We start from the raw sequence: 20,956 nt of genomic DNA on the forward strand, positions 1-20,956 counted from the left end.
TTTTGAAACAAAAATACCTAACTATGTAGTCAGGGGCACTGACCTCTCTTCCCTTAGGCTGTCAAAAAAATGGCCAAAGCCAACACAATAGCCGTCCTATTTATTTTATTTTATTTTATTTTTTGTCAAATCGGCAAAAACTATCTTTTCGGTGTGCCTCGGAATTTTAATAATTAGTTTACATGTGCCATGAGGTGGCAAAGGTTGAACATCGCTGGGTCAGAGCAGTGTGGAAGTTAGGCAGGTGGGCGTGTGTGGCCCCGGAGTCCTCCTCCTGCCTGGGACTATGGTCTCATTCAGTGGTTGCGGGTACAAGAGCAGAGCTTCCGGGGACACGGAGCTGGCGAAAGCCTGCAGATTTCCAGGGCCCATTTCAGTAAAAAGGTAGTAGCCCAAGGCGGTTTTCCTTGCCTCAGTGATAGAACTGTGTACACGCTGAAAAGGAAGGTTGATCCAGCGATCCCACTTCCAGGGATAGAGCTGCAGGAAATGAAATCACCATCCCAAAGGGACATCTGCCCTCTTATCCTCACTGCAGCATGATTCAAAATCGCCAAGACATGGAAACAACCTCAGTGTCCATGATGGGTAAGTGCCCAGGGTGAATATTCAGCCATAAAATAAAAGGAAGTCCTGCCCTTTGCAACAACATTGATGAAGTGGAGGGCGTTACACTACGTTAGATAAGTCAGACAGAGAATGAAAAATATTGCATGGTCTCACTTACATGCGGAATCTAAGAGTGTAACTCTTAGAAACAGAGATTAGATTGGTAGTTACCAGGGACTGAGGGTTGGGGGAAATGAAGGGATGCTGACCAAAGAGTACAAACTTCCAGGTATAGGATGAATAAGTCCCAGGGATCTAGTGTCCTGTATGTTGACTGTAGTTAACAATAGTCTATTATATACTTGAAATTTTCTAAGGGAATAGAGCTTAAATGTTCTCAGCACTTTAAAAAAATGATAACTATGTGAGGTGATGGGTATTAATTAATCTTACTGTAGTAATTAATTCATAATATATACATAGTATATACATATATCAACTCATCACATTGTACCCCCTACACTTACACAATGTTATTTGTCAATTACATCTCAATAAAGCTGATGGGGGAAAAAGAAAAAGGCAGCTAAAGTTGATCCACAATAGAAAACTACAGCACGTATGAGATAAAGGTCCCTCGAACGCCAGCTTAATGAAGCCTAGACTAACTGAGCCAAATGTATTCTCTCAAAAGATCTTTACTGAGCACTTACTGTGTGCAAAGCAATACTAAGCTGGGGACTGGGATTGCGATTGTGAATAAAATAAATTCACACCACAGAGTCCTTTCTCTCATAGGCAGTCTGGGGAAAGTTATAAAACAGTAAAGAGCCAATTACAATCTGGAGTTGGAGGGGAGATGCCAGGATGGGAGGTGCAGGATGCTAAGGGGCACCTAACCCAGAATTACAAAATTAAGGAAATGGATGGTGAGCACTTGTCGTGTTAGCTGCTAGTTAAGCATCTTTAGTCCCTTTTTGAATCCTCTGGAAATTTTCAGCCTTATGCATTCCTCTTCTCTGAGTTAGGACCCAGAAATCTGGCCACCCCAGCCTCGTTTGTAACTGGGCACAGGTGTGTTCCCCAGGCTACGCTAACCGGGTTCCTCTGAGAGGTTCTGGCTTAGGACTGTGCAAGATGACTGCGAAGGCCCCCGTGGACCCATGTGTCCTTCGAGGCACCCAAGCCTGCGCAGCTGCACTGGCTGGAGAGTCAGGCTCCTGAATCAGGTTTAGCGTCAACCCTAGCAGCAGGAGCAATTCTAGTCAAGTCAGGTTCCAAAGTCAAGCCAATGCTCCAAAACTTTATGAGCCATGTAATAACCTTTTCTGCTTAATAAACCAGACTTGGTTTCTACCACTTACCACTAAAACCACTTCCCAGCAAATATTAAATGCTTCCCAAGGGGAATGATATCAAAACTGAGATATGAAAGGGGAGTGGGGCTGCTCTGTGATGTCTATGAAGGTTATTAAGAGAGTAAACTCTAAGCATTCTCATTACAAAAAGGATTTTTAAAAATTTTTTTCCATTTCTTTTTATTGTGTCTGTATGAGATAATGGATGTTAGATAAACTTATTGTAGTAAGCATTTCACAATATAACTAAGTCAAACCTTTATGCTGTGCACCTGAAACTCACACAGTGATGCATGTCGGGTACATCTCAATAAAACTGTGGGGAAGAAGAGTGAGGGTTAGCTAGTAAAGAAGAAAACAAAAGTGTTTGGAGCAGAAGGAACAATATGATGGTCCCCTGAAAGAGAAGGAGAATATTGTGTATTTAAGGGAATAAAAAAAGTTAAGTGGCATGTGAGATGGTGAGTGGTGAGAAGTGAGACTGAACAGAGGAGCAGGGGCCTGGCCATGGAGGATCTCACAGACCAGGTTAAGAAGCCCTGTAGCAAGAGTGGCTCAGCAAATGAGCAGGACTGAGGTTGCAGCTGAAGATCTCATTGCTAAGAACTAAGAGGTTGGGAGAGGCACAAGCTGCCTTCACTGTCCTCCTAGTCCTGCTGGCTGCCTCCAGGAATGATGTTCCCCCCAAAACTCTTTAGCCGAGGCTGAGTCTCATTACCTTCATCTCCAAAGCAGACATTGCAGAAGAGAACACCCAGGGCAAGGTGTCTATCACGAAACACTTTCCAACAGGGACCAGAAAACTACCTATGCGAGTTTTATCTACCAGATGGATGGACTTGCAACCCAAACATGTAAAAAATAAAGGACCCACTGTGTGTTACAGACACAGTGAGCCAGAACACCGTCCACAAGTGTCTAGTTTTGAGAGAGACATAAAGGGTGTCACAAATTCAGCCACACTACTTCCTTGGATGAAAGGCCATTTGGTACTTGAAGACCTGATATCAGCGTGTTCTCAGGATATTAATAAATATTGTTATAAAAATGCTTATAAAATCAAATTAATAGAGAGAAACACGTATTGAAACAGAGCTTAAGTGCTGAGAGAATGTTTAATGTGTACCCAAACCTCCAAGAAACATGCAGCATGTTCCAAATTTAATTCTCATCTTGCCTGTGTCAGAAGGGGTGACCCACAAAACCTGTCTTAGGGTTATTTTTCCACTGTAATATGACCTGCTAGTCATGTAAAGATGCGTCTCAAGTTAGTATTAACCTGAAAGAGCAAAAAACTAACTGAAAGAAAAATCACCCAGGTCATGGCTCTTGTCCTTAGGCTTTTCCATCTCACTCTGATATTGCTTTTCTTTTTATGAGAAAGACCTAATTCCATATAGCTGATATTTTCCTTTTTCACTGGGATTTGTGTGTGTGGTTTTTTTTTACTTTCTTTGTTTTTATTACTAAATTCTTCCCTGTGGTGTTGCTCTTCTGTCTTGGGGAGAAAATTCCTTCATGAAGTTCTCCTGAAAAATCTACACTTCCCAGGATTCAATCAGATCTTGACATTCTAACTGGGCCTGACACATTTTCCAATTAAGATACACACACTCAAATATAAACAAAGCTGGGACCTTGAGGTGGGCAGGAAAAGTTTCTTAATGAGGTCATCCGTTTTAAAAGGCAGTTGATTTGAATCAAAAATTTTAAAAAAGCTCGAGGGCCCAATATCAATTATAAATTAGTGCAGGGTAGGCAGTGAGAAGAAAAATATCAGATCATGAGCATGCTTTAAATCTACAGCTTGAATGGGAAATCTATTTCCCAATTCTGGCTGTCCCGGCAGAAGGAAACTAATCCGATACCCCGTGTCGCCCGAGACTGTCAGGCCCCTAGCAAACAGAAGGGGGTCGCAGAGTCTCCCATATTTACCTCGCCCGGCAGTTCTCAGGCTTTTACTGGCTTTGCAATCCCTCTAGGCTTGTCAAAACTCAGGTTGCTGGCTCTCACCCCAAGAGTTTCAGATTCAGTAACTCAGCCGTTTCTATCAAGTTTCCAGGTGATGCTGACAATGCTGCTCTGGGGACAACACTTTGAGAACCAGACATAGATGATAGCAAACCACAGCCTGGGGCCTGATCTATGGCTGACAAGGGCTTTCTCTTCCTCTTTTCTCTTCACCTTCACCCATGAACGACTGAGAGCAAAACGCTAGAGAGGAGACATTTGGGTCAGAGAGACTCTGGGTTCAGTCCCAGATATGCCATTCACTAGCTGAGGTCCTAAAACAATCTCCCTGCCCTATGTAAAGCCCAGTCGTCTCAGGTGCAGAAAGGGCAGGAACAGCCCGGCCACACGGACAGCTGTGAAGAATTCACACAAGCCCTCGGCAGAATCTGGCTCACAATAACGCACTCAATAAATAGGGTCCTCAATGAATATTGTTTTGACAGTTTTTCAAAAAACCCCCGTGGTATCCTGCCCCTAAACTTCCAAGTACTGAGCAAAGAGAATCTGGGTGTTTCAAAGAGCATGTATCAAAAATCCAACGGGCAAGACATAGTAAATTTCCAGCCCTCTAAAACACAAACTAAGAATTATTATAGAATTCATCTTAAAATATGGAGGTTGGTTTTGGTTTTTTAAGATTCTTTTTTGACAGGAATATTTTCTCCAATTGCTTTTGCCTTTTTAGGATTTCTATCTATAGCAGGCATTAGAATTTGGGGCCCCCAGGCAAAAAATTCCAGAAGGGCTTCCATGCCATTACTAATTGTAAAAAAAATAGGGAGACCTAAACAGGGTAGGGGCAAAAGTAGGTTAACAATTGTGAGTACACGAAACACAGAATTTATTCTTGTATTATGGTTTATTAATTATTGTATAATTTTCCATACAAAGAACTCTACGCCTGCTTTTGCCCCACCCTGTATTTCCTGGGCATCCGCAGATCTCGGTGTGAACCTCTGGGTCCCTCTCTCTGGTCCACTCCTCCCCTTCGCATGAGGCTTGGTTAGAAGCCCCTGTTACGTGCATAACTGGTACTCTGTACCTTTACCTCTGAATACTTTACATGTTTGTCATCATTCCATCATTATTTGTAATAATTTGTTTAATGTTTATTTTCACTCCTCCAGGACACTTTTCATGAGACAACCACGTCCCCTAAGTTCCCCCCTGTGCCCCTGGAGTAGAACCTGGAAGGTAGAAAGCCCATAATAAACAGCCGACCAAACGACCACATTCCTGAGAGCTCTGAACAGAATGAGAAAAATATTGTACTTTTCTTGGACATATACAATTGACATATTTCAGAAATGTAGGTATTCGACAAGAAAAGGTAAGGTTGGACTCCTCCAACTTGTTTTTAATGATGGATATCAGAATTTTCCACTGAATTAAGAACTTTATCAATCCCATGCCAGAGCCAAATTAAAGAACCCTTAAGACATTAGTGTCTACTTAAGAAATAATGAGGTTTTAGAATTTTTACTCATGCTGGGAAGTCATATATTGGTAAGGCATCGACATAGTACTTGGCAAAATTCATTCCCCTCCGTCGTATTTTTTTTCTTGTTGAAAACAGTGACCTTTCCCTTATTACTTTGCTTGGTTCCCTCCAATATGGGCATAAATGTTAATGAACTTTTGAGCCTTCGCTTTTCTTTCCTCATTTTAAATTACCTCTCCACTTCACCACAAATTGTATATTTGGAGTTCCATCTGTGGCCAAAATGCAATTGTTTAATTGTGCAATATGTAATTTGTAATATAATTATGCCGGCCAAATTATTTCCTGGGCTGCTCAATTACTATGATTACATTTGTTAAGTTTATAAGCCACATGCTGTTACTCTCCTTTTCTTCTGGCTGGTAAATGGTTTTATTTCGCTTTTAGTTCTTGGGTTCAGGGCTCCAAGTGGGTGTCATAAAGGGGAGTGAAATTCGATATCTTGTTTTCTGCCATTACAGCCCCACTTGTGTTAATGACCATGGGAGCTGAAGCTGAAAAACCACAAACAACTTTTACTGTTATGCATCCACTCAACACTTAGATTGATGATAGTGCATTTCAAATTCATCTTCCAGAACATTCCATCTTCTATGGGGAAAATGGCTAACATTTATTGGTTGCTCTCTCTGTGCCAGCTATGAGCCTGAGCACTGTGCATATAGTTAAATGTTCATCTTTGGAACAAAACTGTGATGTCAATACCACGATTATCACTGTCTTCGCTTAGGTTCCCCAAAAAGCAGAACCTGTGGCAAGGGCTTGTGTTCAGGTAGTTTATTTTGTGAGCAAAAGGAGTAGAGACTGGGGAGAAAGAAACGGGGAGGTGTGGGAAGCCGACCCAGGAGTGTTGTCTGGCTGATCTACTCTGAGCAACGGGTGAGGGCAGCTCTGAGGAGCTGGCAGAAAGCACCCCAGAATTATCTGAGACTCTCAGGGGAATATTTTCCCCCTGGATTCTGTCCTTTTTGACAGAATCAAGAGTTAGCCTGTGGTATTGACACTATAACACTTCCAGGGCAGCAATGCCTAAAACTAGTGAGTCCTGCGGATGACCCTTGTGGCTGCAGCAGAAGAGCCTTGGGACAAAATGTGCGCCGTGCGCGGGGCACTGAAGCTGTCATCAGCCACAGCTGGAGAAAAACTGTAGGCGACATGAAATGGGGCACAAGAGGTGTCTCACACATGCTGTTTTTCTTTCTTTCCTGTGATATAGTTCAAAGATCTTTTATTAACATTCCTGTAATTCACCATTTTTGCAGCTTTATTGGGGCATAATTACTATACAAACAGAACTGCTCATATTTAATGTACACAATCTGATGCGTTTGGACATACGCATACATCCGTAATACCGTCATCAGAATTAGGATAGTAAACACATCCGTCCCTTCCAAAAGTTCCCTCCTGTCCCTTTGCCCTTTTTGTTTTGGTGGGGAGCATATTTACCGTGAGAGCTACCCTCCTAACACAGTGTTCAGTGCACAGCATGGCACTGTTAACTACAGGCACTATGTTGAACAGCAGGTCTCCGGATTTTCTTCATCAGCTTACTGTACAGCTTGACTTTACACCCATTGAACAACTCTCCACTTCCTCCTCCCCCACAGCCTGACAACAACGATGCTATTTGCTGCTTCTGTCATTTTGACTATTTTCAATATCTCATGAAAGTGGAATCATGCAGCATTTGTCCTTCTGTGACAGGCTTATTTCACTAATGTCTTTAAAGTCTACCCCTGTGGTTGCGAATGAACCAATCTTGCATCCTAGGGGTAAATCCCACTTGATCATGGTGTATGATCCTTTTAATGTGCTGTTGAATTCGATTTGCGTATAATTTGTGAGGATTTTTGCATACATGTTCACCAGGGAAATTGGTGTGTATCTTTCCTCTCTTTATTGTATTTGTCTGGTTTTGCTCTCACGGTCTTTTTCAAATTAAAAAATAAATAAATGACTCAGGCTGAGAGAAGTTGCCCAAGAATATACTCAGGATTCCAGCCTGTATTAGTTTCCTACAGCTGCTGTAACAATCGCCACAAACTGGGTGGCTAAAACAACAGAAATGTCTTATCTCACAGTTCTAAAGGATACAAGTCTGAAATCAAGGTGCCGGCAGGGCCATGCTTCCTCTGAAGGCTCTGGGGGAAAATTCTCATGGAGCTTCTGGTGGCTGCTGGCAAGCCTTGGCATTCCTTGCCTTGTGGAAGCATCACTCCAATCTCGGCCTCAGTTTTCACATGGCCATCTTCTTTTTATAAGAGATCAAGTATTATGTCTGTGTCCAAATTCCCTCACTCTTATAAAGACCCTAGTCATATTAGAGACCACCCTAATCTAGTATAACCTCATCTTAAATTGATTGCATCCGCAAAGATCCTATTTCCAAATAAGGTCTATTTACAGATTCTGGGTAGTCATATCTTTTGCAGGGACACTATTCAACCCAGTACATAGTCCAGTTCCTCTCCTTTAGAATATCATTTTAAATGTCTTTTTTAAGTTTTACATCATATATATATCTCTTTTAATAACCAAATATCAGGAAGGTATGAATACCCATCCCCTAGAGGAGTGAGATATTTCTTTCACTCTTTTAGAGAAGGCTTTCTGCTTTAGCTGCCTCTAGGTTTCTCAGATGTCCCTCCAAGACAAGTCTACCAGCTGATCAGGAACCTTTGTAACACACCACGTTTTAGCATTAATCCAGTCTCAGCCAGAGGTCACCTTGAACCCACAGCTATTGCAAGGGTGGTTGAAGCCACCAACTAGAACAGATGGGCAGGCATTGGATAAATTCCTTTATACTGGATTCATCAATCAGGAAAAATTCTCTTTTGTCAGGTTTAGGTAAGCTTGGCTGCTTGAAGAAATTGACAGGAATTCTACTAGCATTGTTAGTCCTGTCAGATTTCATCACCTTCGGTTTGACCAAGTTTCTGTCCTGATTTGTTGAAACAGATCAAGTATTAAAGTACTTTATGTAGCTATGATTAGACATTGATCCTTGGCTTTGCATATGTTATCTTTAATCCTCACAGCACCCCTGTTGAGATAGTTATTATCATTCTGATCGTATTAGGAAACAGACTTCAAAAGGATAAGAAACATATACAGAGTCACAGCCAATAAGTGGTAAATTGAGGGATTGGAACCAGATTTTTACGACTCCAGAACCTGGGATATTCTCCAATATCGAACTGCTTTCAAACTGGGCCACAGGCATCAAATGCCTTCCATTGTGTTATTTAGGGCTCACTTTCCTGCTTTGAAAACTTTTATATAAAAATACATATAAAATTATGAACCAATACAATAGTAGCTATCAAACCTCACTGAGTTTCCATCTATGTGCCAAGCACCTCAGACAAATGAGGTTGGAAATATTTTTTTGCTGGTGTAAGGAATTCAAAAGTAGGGAATTTACATTATTTGCCCAAATAGATCACAAAGGTGACAAATGCTAGACAAGAATCCAGCCCAAGTCTTACTTACTCCAAAGCCTGTTCTCTCGACAACTTCATATATTGCTTTTCAACATCAAAGCCTTAAACAAACAACATCAGAGCTCAGAGTCAGGGTTCATTTTGAGTAAGAGGATTGGAGCAGACTTTATGCGGAGCTAACATTAGAGATAAGTCTTAAAGCATGAGAAAGATCATGATAGCTAATGGACGGTGAGAGGAGGCCGAACACTCGCTCGCCTATCCATTCATTCAATGTGCATTTCACGGAGCATAAGCTCTGTACCAGGCACTGTGCTGGTGACAGGATGAACAGGGCTGCTGTTTGTGCTCTTGGGCTGGAGGGGACATAAAGGAAAGGACGCGTGACTCTCAGCTTTCTGGCTTAAACAACTGAGGTGGTGGTGGGTGGGTTGTCATTACTAAGATGGGAAAGACTACAACAGGGATCCGCGGGGCAAGTGCCTATGGAGGGGGTGAGAGAATGAAGAGATCTGTCACTTAGATGAGTAATTTATTTGGGTGTAAAATGACAGGTTACCTCCAAGTTATGGGCCATTTAACTTATTGAACCAAAACAGGCCATAGCAGCATGTGTCAGATAAAGAGAAAAAATGGCTCAGAGTCACACCTGGCACCAGCTGCCAGTTCTACTTCCAAGCCGGCGTCCCCCAGCTAAGCTGCCCGTTCGGAATGCTTTCCCGGGGTGCCCACAGAGGATGGTGCCGGGGCCCACTGTGCCAACCAAGCAAAGACAGTAATGGCAGCGCGGCTTGCTCAGGTTCTGCGGGGCATGAGCATGTTGGGCAGTCGAGGGGGGAAGACAGGAGAGGCAAGGACGCCTTCCAGAAGGGAGAGGACACTAGCAGGAGACAGCTCTTGTTAGGCAGCGGCGTATGGACTGGCCTTGAAAATGATTAAGAACTTCCCCCAGGGAGAGGGCAAGGAACCCCAAAGAGTAAGGACAATAGATGGGAGTGCACTGGCCCGTGGCATATTTGGGGGGCAGCACGTGTGCTTCTAAGGGTTGAGAGAGGGAAGGATTTGGGGTGAAGGGGGTAATGTGTTTGGGGTCGGGTTGTAAGAAACTATCGAGTGCCACACTATTCATACCACCTGTAACCGCCAGAAAGCACCACCCCACACAAACATCTCATGGCGCTCGCTCTCTCTCTCTCTCTCTCTCTCTCTCTCTCGCACACACACACACACGCAATCCTGTAATGCTGTTTTCCATCTTAATGTTGCAAATGCCTCCTCGTCTGTACCTGGAGACGAGAGGAGTGAGGGAGAGAAGGTTATGTGGATAAACTGTTCCCAGATGCAGCTAAAGATAGCTCTGAACAGGTGGATCTCGGCGACAACGGCGTTTGCAATTCAGAGCATCATTTCTTTGCCATTTTCACTAAGACCGCCCAGCAGACAGCCTTTACCCCTTCAAATAATCCTAACAGCCCTGCCAGATTCATCTTCTGGGGAAAATCAAGTGTATGTTGCATCCTCCTCCTATGACTCTCTCCCTAGTTTTCTAAGCCCATGAAGGAGCTCCTGCTGTTCTCACAACCACAGAGCCCACCAGAGGGTAAATTGCTGTAAGGAGGAAACATCCCTCTTAAAAACTTACAAGGAAGGGATCTGAGTAAATATGTTCACCTGGGTCTGAGTCACACAGCATTCACAGGCAAGAGCGACGTGCTTGAGACTTCCCAGCCCTCCTAAGGCTGGCTGGAAAGAGGCCTGCCTGTCAATACCATCGTTTACTGTGTGCTGCCTTGGAAGACGGCGTGCTTCAGGAAACCTGAGACAGGTGGCTGCATTATATTTACACTTTGCCGCTGTTGTTTCTTCATAATCAAAAGCGACACTACCGGTGATAACTGCTATCTTCTGGTGCAGGTGTGAGTGAAAAGACAGATCTGAAGCCAAGAGTCCCCACGCACGCCACTTGCTCATAAAGACGGGACCTCGAGCTGCGCCTTTTACGGCAGCACTGTTCAGCGGGGCTTTCTGCATTGAAGAAAATGTTCTCTATGTGGGCTGTCCCGTTGGGTAGCTGTCAGCCACGTGTATCAACTGATCCCTTGCATCGTGGTTAGTGCAACTGAGGAACTAAATTTTAAATTTAATTTAATTATTTAATTTGAAGAGCTATATGTGACTAATGCTCCCATATTGGACAGCACGGTTCTAGATCTGTCAAGATCCCCTTCTCTGGTCCTGGGTCTCCTCTCTTTGCATGTATTTTTTTTGAGGGGGGTGGTTCAATTCCTTTCCTGAGGCTGCTGTAATAAAGTACCATGAACTGGGTGGCATACAACAACAGAAATGTATTGTCTTACTGTTATGGAGGCCAGAGGTCAAAAATCAAGTTGTTAGGGCTGTTTCCTTCTAGGAGCTCTGGGGCACAATCCGTTCCATGGTGGCTGTCTCCTAGCTTCTGGTGGATGGCAGTGATCCTTGGTGTTCCTGGTCTTGTCCATGCATCGCTCCAATCTCTGCTTCTGTCTTCACATTGCCTCCTTCTCACTCTGTGATTCTGTGTCTCAAACCTTCCTTTCCTTTTTCTCATAAGGACACTGGTGTTGGATTTAGGATCCATCCTAAATCTACCATGACCTCATCTCGAATCCTTAATTACATCTGCAGAGACCCTATTTTCAAATATGTTCACATCACAGTTACCAGGGATTAGGATTTGGACATGTCTTTTGGGGGGACACAATTCAACCCACTACAGCAGGATTCCAGCACCTCTGTCCACAAGCAGGCCCTCTCAGCATGTTCCCACAGGATACAAGTCACCTTCCCCAACAGCAACTTGCTTATTTATTGGCATGATATCCAAAATCACACATGTGCCTTTCCCCCAGCCCAGACCCCCTTCCTGTTACAGCCCTCATACCCTGCGCCATTCTGACTCTTTGATATTCAGGCAATTACCAGCTTTCCAATATTCAGGGTGATTCCTTCCCTGGAGCCAGACCTAACTTTTCTTTCAAAAGAAGCAATGGTTCTGAAGTCTCAGGACACTGGGAGAGCATTCAAACAGCTTCTCCACTGCCCTTTGTAGATTCCTTACCTGGAAAAATATTAAACAGTATCCAGATAGCACCCAGCTTTCTTTCAGTCATCTGCATCTGAGACTTATACTTTTCTCAGGTGTATGGGACATATGGACACTCCGCCACTTTCTGTGGGTAGGCGCAGCTACCGACACTGGGCGACTGTGGCTCCAGGGAAGAAAGGTGCCCTGACCCCATTCCTAAGTCTGCTGGGAGAAGCGATGGGTGGGGTAAGATCCAACCTAACACCATCATCTCATTTGAGATGGGTTTAACAGGCCAGTTGGCTCTGCTCTTCCTAACAACTTTATATTTAGCAAGCTGGCACAATTTTTAGACAGAGATTTCTCACAAGAACTTGGCAAACAGTCCATGTTTTCTTTGGTGCAATATGTAGAATTGATATTTCTGACAAAATTGCTCACACGTCTTAGTGTAACCTGCTTAGTAGTCACGCTTTGGTAATTTTATTTTTTTTCCCCAAGCAAAAGAAAAAAAGGATTAATGATATATTATTGGAGGCTGGGGAGGGGAACTGGATTACAGGTCTCCTGAAAAGTCAAGCCTTCCTTCCCGGGGTCTCTCACATCCACACTTTTCCATTCAGCCTCCCACCTATTCCTGAATCATAACCACATGACCTACCAGCAATGCAGGAGCTGAAATACCCCAATTAGCCTCCCTGATCAGAGGTTCCAACTTTCAATTCATTCTGTCCCACCCTACTAACTACATCTTCTCAAACACAAAGGCATTTCAATATTAGCATCTGAGTGGGGTAGGGGGTGGTCTTCGGCGAATAATATATTATTTCCTATTTTTGTATTTTGCTTTATGCTTGAAATATTTAACTAAACATTTTCAAATTTAAATGATAAATACATAGAGTGAGTCTCAACTATAATTTTTAGAAGAGTAAAGGTACTCCCTCACACATAATTAAAGATTAAATTGATATTTTAAAAACCTGTTTATTTAAAATTTAAAATTAAAAACTTATAGTTCCCCCTAATTATAACCTCTATTGCCTGATACTCAAGATTCTATAGCCTCACTTTCTCCTTCCAATATGATTTCATCTCTCATTTCTGCTCTGTACATATCATATTATTCTTGTACTATTATAAAAAAATAGCTACCATTTGTTGAGTGTCAGTGGCTTTAATACTTTATCTTATTTAATCTTTAAAACTAGCTTATAGTTGTTATTTTTCCCATTTTACAAATGAGAAAAATGAAGCACAGAAATGTAGAGGCTTTTAGCTCAAAATCACACCACTGGTAAGTAGCAGGACAGGAATTTAGACCCATATTGGCATCAAAATCCACATTCTTGACCTAAGCACAGTGCCAGGCACAATGGTCATTTCCAAAATCCACTAGATATTATTAGGTATAGTAAGGTATAATCACAGCTCTCTGTCCCGCCTCTCCGCTTTGGAAGGTCCTCTCTTGAGGACTTTGATGAGCATTGGGTGAACTGCACTCCCTGAAGACCATTGGCAGGGGTTCTGCTTACTACTGCTGTATGACAAATTACCCAAAACCTAGCAGCTTAAAATAACCATTTTCTTATGCTCAAAAATTCTGTTTCATAAATTCAGATGGGGTATAGTGGGTATGGCTTGTCTCTCTTCTATGATATTTAAGGCTTAAGCTGGAAAGAATCAAAAGCTGTGGGGATAATTCGATGGCTAGAGGATGGAACCATCTAAAAGTGCAATTAGATGCCCAAGGTGGCTTACTAACAGTGTTGTCCACTGATGCTCTGCGAGAGCTGGGGTTTAGCTGGGACTATTGCCTGGAGCACCCACGCGTAGCTGCTCAGCATGGCTGTCTCAGAGTACCTGGACTTCTTACATAAAGACTAGCCCTTTCTAGAATGAACATCCCAAGGGAACCAGGCAGAAGCTGCATGGTCTTTTCTAATCTAGCCTCAGTCATCTAGTGTCACCATCCCAGCATGTTATTGGCTAATCGGGAGTCACCCAGGTCAGTTCAATTCAAAGAGAGGGTACATAGACCTCACATCTTGATTGAAGGGGTGTCAAAGAATTTGCCAACATGTGTTAAAATCACTACATCAGGATTATCCATAATGAAAGGACTATTTGAGCGAGAAGCTGAACACCTGTTCCTGAAACTCAAAAATTAGAAAGGACATCCTCATGGAATCTGAAATCACCATGAAGATGACAGTATTTATAGCAAATAGGAAACCTGTGAACCAGTTGTCAGGAACTTCAGAAAAGGAATATGAAGGAGCTTGGGGAGGGGGAGAATATACGAGAGGAGAACATGGCAACAACATGCAGGGGGAGAGGATGCCTGAGCCAGATGGTAGTTATTATTAGGCATCATCAGGTATAATCACAATCTGTTTCCTCCTGCCTCCTCAAAGGAGGAGGGTTGTTTTTCTTTCATAACAGTAGAGAATTATATGGTCTTCCAAGGCAATGGGCATCTAAGAGAGTGCCATCCCTACCTCTGATCCCTGTGACATTTAGAGAATGGAGAATGACATGATTCTCTGAAAGGGCTGCAAGGGACTCAGTGCCCTCCGAGGAGAGCCGGGCTTCAGGTCAGGCAAAGAGACAAGCGTGTTTTGTGATGGCATCAGAATGATTTACAATGGAACCCAGGTTCCAGTCAAATGAGACAGGAAGGGAGGCAGAAGGAAGACGGGTTACAGGAGATAACACTTAGCAATGTTTATGGTTGCAGGTGAAAGAAAAGCACACAGAGAATTAAACCAAAAGAACATTTACTGTTACCTAACAAGAAGTCTAGACAGAGATCAGCCCTGGGTTCCTCTGACCTTACCCATCTGTCATCTAGCATGTGTAGCAATGTCTCCCAGCATGGTACAAATACCTCTGCCCCAACTCCAGGTGCCACACCCTCAGACAATAGCATCTACCCTTGAAGCAAAGGGGAAAGATGCAAAAAGAGTCTTCTCACTTGCCTGTTTTTTTAATGAAAAAGGAAAGCTGCCCCACAAGCCTTCAGCTTACTCTCCTTAAATCCCATTGTCACACTTGCGGCCCTCTATCAATCATGGGCCAAGAGGAACGATGGCTTAAACCTATCACGAGTCATCCCTTAGGCTCAGCACATTGCTGCTCGAACAACAAAATCATGTCAGCAAGAAGCAGACAGTGGCTGCTGGGAAAGCAAGCAACAATATCGGTCACACCGAGGGCAGAGCCTCAGGTAATGGAGATGGAAGTGTCCAGACTGCAGAAGAAATGGAAGGCCTCAGTTTACCCAACTGTAAAAACAAGAGTATAAATTTACTCATCTCCAAGGTCCCCTCCCCCCCATACTGAGATCCTAGACTTCTACGCACAACATTTATCACACTCCTACCTTTTCTGCTATTATGGCTACTTTCCCATATTAAAATATTTCTTCAACTAGATTATTGGTATATTGGTAGCAGGGATCTTGCTTGCTTTGTCTTCATAATTCCACTTCATCGGTAAATATCTGAGGATAAAAGCCATGCTCAGAGCTCTTCAAAGCTGTGTGGCTTCCTTTGTGAGGCCAATCTGGTTTTCTCGCAGTAGCTCCCCAAAGTGAGAGATGAAAAGACGGCGATCATTGTTTCCCTATGTATTGAGCACCCACCCTGCGATTCCTGCTATTGTGGAATCTGAGGAAAATGTAAGAGGCATTGGCACAAACAACTCTTACAAAGAACTGGCAGCACATGGAACCCTGTGCTGCGCCTTTAGACAAGAGCAGCTGTGCTTCCTCCACTCCCTTCCAGGGAGATGCATCCAGACAATGGCCTGGACACACTGGAGCAGGGAGCTCTTTTCTCTGTGGATTGAGCTGGGAAGAGCTGGTGGATGACTGAGAGAGGGTGACTGGCAGGGAGAGCAGCCACGGATGAGGAAAGGAAACGGGGAGCTGGAATGTTTCTTTTTGTGGTATAAAACAAATTTACTTATCATTTGGACTTGGCTAAACTGTCATTATTCAAGGGATTTTTTTTTTAGTTAGGGATTCGTGATTTTTTAAAACTTGCTGGAGCTTCTTTCCAGTTGGCCAGTTTCCTATGAGATTCAAATAGACAGAAATGATCGGCCAGAGTAGATGCTCGTTCCATGAGAGAATACATGTACTTTTAAATTTAACTCAGAGTGTTTGAGACAAAATGACGGTTTCTAAAAACTATAAGCACAGTTGGTCAGAGAGATAATAGAACCCTATAATCTCGAAGTGGATTAGAAGGTGCCTTAAAGATTAACTCATTCCTTTCTGCATTCCTCTACGAATGTTCAAAATTCTTCTGTGAGCAAATAAGAGCAGGTTTTACCCTCTTGATCTGAAAAACTCCATACTTGTAGTTAGCATATTGACAAGGCACAATTCTTGGCAAATTAAAACGCAACATTATTTTGTCTCATATAGTTCTTTAAAATGTAATCCCGAGGGTATAAATGAAACCATTTTTTTTCTTACTCTTAAGTAACAGAAATTCCTTAGGACACCAAGTTACAAACATAGATTCAATTCAGTAATTAAAATGCCCAGTCCAATAGATTTATTAACCCCAAATCATCAATTTGATCTAATGTTATATCTTCCCACTTCTTCGGCTTGGGGCAGCTTCAGGCTGGAAGCTGCAACAGGAAAGGGTGGTGATTTCATGTGTTTGTGGAAGTGGTGAGTGGTAGGTGGATTCTTATCTGTTTCTCAGCTTGCTAGCTAATTTCTGACCTCTCCAAAGTTGGAATGGATAAGATTTTTTTAAAAAGGTCTTGAATCTAACCTGGCTTTGCTCTCTCTGGGCTTGGCAGATGTTTAATACCATTTTATTTTTGTTTTGTGGGTGTTTTTGGTGCTTCTGTTGAGAATTCCATCCCTGGAGACCATATTCCTGAAAATCTCTTTTTAAAAAAAAAAATAATAATATGTTTTGATTGATTTCAGAGAGAGGACGGGAGAGGGAGAGAGAGAGAGAGAAACATCAATGATGAAACTCATTGATTGATAGCCTCCTACTGGGGATTGAGCCTGCAACTCAGGAAATCAAACCTTGACCTCCTGGTTCATGGGTCGATGCTCAACCACTGAGCCACGCCAGCTGGGCTCCTGAAAATCTCTTGACCCTACCAAATATATCTCTACTTCAGCTGTTGCCTGAATGGTTGTCATTTGAGACCCTCCCTGCCCCTTGAACCCAGCACTCCCCTTCATGTTCTTACTGCTGAGGTCCTCCCTCTCTTCCAGGTAGGCAGGTTAAACAGGACTCAAGATAGCCTCACATCAGTTCTATCTCTTCAGTATGGCCTACCTGTGGTTTACTCCCCATCTCAACAAACTGTGGGTGCATCAGCTCGTCTTATGCATCCACTCTATCTTCAGGTATGAGTTGGGCATCAATTTCCCAATTAACAGTTGTAATGAACACACACTGAAACTCTGCAAATGACTTAATGGAAGCTCCCTCAGAGAGCTAGAGGTAAAGGTTACAGCTTTTGCCAAAGTAATTTCCTGCCCACATTTACCCCCTCTCTACATTCCAATCTGGCCTGTAGCTATTTCCTTTGCAATTCTGCTTGCAGTGATTTGTCTAATCCTCATTTTGGTTTCTAATATCTATTATGATGGAGTCCAAGATGAAACTGAGGCAAGAAGAGTCTCATTCTAACCTGTTATTTTATATTCATAAGTATGTAGCATGAGATCTTACTTGCCAACTTATTCTTTCAAGCCACACTGAATTTATTATTTACTGTCATCCCTGTGGCAGACTGCCAGTGATCTACAAAATCTGTTCTTCCTTCCTTTCTTAGTAAAGGGGTTTTAGCTTGTCCTATTACCTTAAGCTGGAGGATGCATTTTTCAGCCTCCCTTGCAGCTAGGTGTGGCCCTGGTACTAATTTCTCACCAACAGAATGTGAGTGGAAGTGAGAAGTGTTTCTATCATTCCATGCATTTAAGAAGAAATCCCAAGGTTCAAGTCTGGTTAAGTAAGCACACCCCATACTATCTTTCCCACTTACTACAACTAAAAAGCCTGGGGAAAATATATAAAGCAACTACCAGAGGACTCAGAAAAGTGCATAAGAACAGGAGCACTGGATAGGAAGGTCAGGATGCCAAAGCAACCCAGCAGTATTGTTGTTGTTGTTTGTTTGTATCTCTGATGTATGTTGACTTGAGCTCTGAAGCACAAAGAGGAAACTCCAAGCTCTCTGGCTAAAGGATTATACACCGGGGGGGGGGGGGGAGGGGGGGGGCATGAATTTTACTATGTATACATTAAAAATAATTTTTTTTAAAAAGTAAATCACTTTCCATGGACATTCTTCTTCCTACACTTTAGGACACTGACATAAACATCCTAGAGGGTGGCAGAGCAATGGCACGTGGAGCACAGCTGCCCCTTCAGGTCTGGGCTGCCTTCGTGGGGTCTGTTTTTGTAGCAGCTTCACCTCCACCTTACCTGATCACATCTCTAATGCTTTTCACATGGGCTCCCACTAAGCTATGTCTGCCCCATCTATCACAGGTGCAGGCAGCTATTTAAACCTGGGCAACTTGTCCTCCAAGCCAACCTAGATTGTATCGGATCCAGATTCTGTCATACAATATATTCGCCATTCCTCCCAAGAGAGTCACACTTGAAAAATTAATATTGATAAAGGCATTGATACATATATTGATTAGGGCTAGAGAGAGAAATAGGGCACTGTTGACCTCTACTTCCAGGAGAAAAGGAGAGCATGGAGAATGCTTACCAAACACAGAGAACTGATTAAAACTTTCTGAGTGCAATTTCTATCTAGGCTGATAGCAATCGCCTTAATTGTCAAACAAGTTACTAATCCATCTAATTATGTCAGCTCTCACTTATTTTTCTCCATTTTATCCACAAGAAAACAATGGGAGAGTTTTCATTAGTGACTTGCTAAAATGCAAATATACTCTGTCTCTCACATTTCTCTGGCATTCTAGTTTTCAACAAGGCAAATAAGAAATTAATTTAGCCAGCATGACTTCTTAGTGTACTAAAATTTGTCTTGGTGGGAAACTTCCACTAGAAGGCAAACACATACGATAATGATCAGTTCTAAAATTTTGTTCAGGAGCAATACACCCACCTAAGTTTTGCTGAATCTATGCTTTATCCCGTTTTGAAAGTTAGAATAAATTTTGATAGCCATTGTTTCCTGGTACATCTTTCCTTCTTATTAATTTCTCAGTAATAATAACCGACAGCAGTTCAATAACCTGAATTATAAGTTCTTCTCAATCATGAGAAATAATCGGGGTTCATGTGCAAAAACTAGTCATTTGCCATCCCTGAGCTGTCTATCTGTAAAGCTTCATTCAGCTGAGGTTTCTGCCCTTTCACATCCGAGTTCATTTATTCGTTACATCATTCACCCATTCAGCACCTGTCTGCTGAGCGCCTCCTGTGTGCCAGGTGCCATGGAACTATTGAAGATTTAGCAGAGAGCCAAGCAGGCAAAAATCCCTCAAGGAGTTTACATTTAATCAAATAAAAGTATAAAATTATAGAGTGTGAGATAGTGACCCGTTATACAGAGGAGAATATTTTAGGGAAGAGGAAGCTGGCATGAGTGTGGGATTAAAATTTTTTTAAGAATGGTCAGTTGCTGAAAAAAGATTCACTTGAGAAAAGGCTGAAGGAGGTGAAGGTGAAAGTCATGCAGGTATTTGTGGTCGAGGGTTCCAGGCACAGGAGGCGACAAATACTAACGCCCGAGGCGGGAACATGCCTGATGCGCTTGAGAAGTGCTATGAAGAGCAGTGTTGCTGGAGTGGGATAAATGAGTGCAAGAGAGCTTGGAGATGAGGAAAGGTCCGTGACTGGGCACAGCCCACATGGAAAGGGTCTGTCACCGACCACTTCTCACGTGCTGTACGCTCACTGGGAGGCTCTGCTCCAATTTAACATATTATTGATATATAGTGTTACCTTGCCTCCCTCCCTGACGAATCTGTTTTTTTAATTTATTGATTTAGCAAATATTCATTGACCACCTACAGTGTGGCAGGTGCCATTGTGGGCACTGTATAAAGCTCCTAGGAGCCTCAAAGTTTATTAGGAAATAAAGTACTTAGAGTTGATTTGGGGGACTTCAGTTTTTACCCTGAGCAAGAAGGCAAGCACTGGTTTGAGCAGAGTAGTGATGTTAGCTAATTTAGGTTTTAAAAGAGTCTTTCAGGCTTCCAATGCTTAAAACAGGTTCTAATAGGACAGGAAGGAAACAGGAGAAGCAGTTAGGGGGCTACTGGAATAGTCCAGGCAAAGATGATGCTTCCACCAGGGTGGACGTGGAGAGGCATTGTCAGATTCTGGGTTCGTTTTCAAAGTAGAGCCTACAGGATGGATGCAGGCGTTGAAAGGAAGACAGGAGTTCAGCACAGATCCAGAGTTCCAAGCTCTTTTCCCCCTTTTGGGGGAATCATATAGTTACCGTATTTCTGAGCTGAAGACATCAATGGAGTAGGAGATCTGAGTGAAAGCGAATCAGGAGTTTTGTTCTGGACATTTATTCTTGAGAGGTTGCATTTATAGCTAAGTGGAGGTGACGAATAGGCCAGACTTGGGAAATGCCCAGGCTGCAGATAGAAACCTGGGAGCCGTAAGCATGGAGATGGAAGTTAAAACCGTGAGGCTCTATAAAGCCACCAAGGAAGTGAGTGGAGATGGAAAGAGAAGAGGCCGAGCCTCTGAGCCCTGGGCCACTCTAATGCTCAGAGTTGAGGTACATGAGGAGAAACCCGCAAAAAGGACTGAGAGGAAGGCGACCGGGAGACTAGCAACCAAATGAAGCGACAAAAGACTGAGGTGTATTGGAAGCCAGTGAAACAGCATATCACGGAGGACAGAGAGATCAAGAATTACTGATAAGAAAAGCAAGGCAAGGACCAAAGGCTAATTATGTGATTACGTAAAGGCCATCCATGGCCTCGCACCAGTAATCTGGCTGGTGCACTAGTTGCGATAGCCTGATTGGA

The sequence above is a fragment of the Miniopterus natalensis genome, chromosome 2 (genome assembly GCF_054644295.1).
Source record: "Miniopterus natalensis isolate mMinNat1 chromosome 2, mMinNat1.hap1, whole genome shotgun sequence".
In the NCBI taxonomy this organism is placed as follows: Eukaryota; Metazoa; Chordata; class Mammalia; order Chiroptera; family Miniopteridae; genus Miniopterus; species Miniopterus natalensis.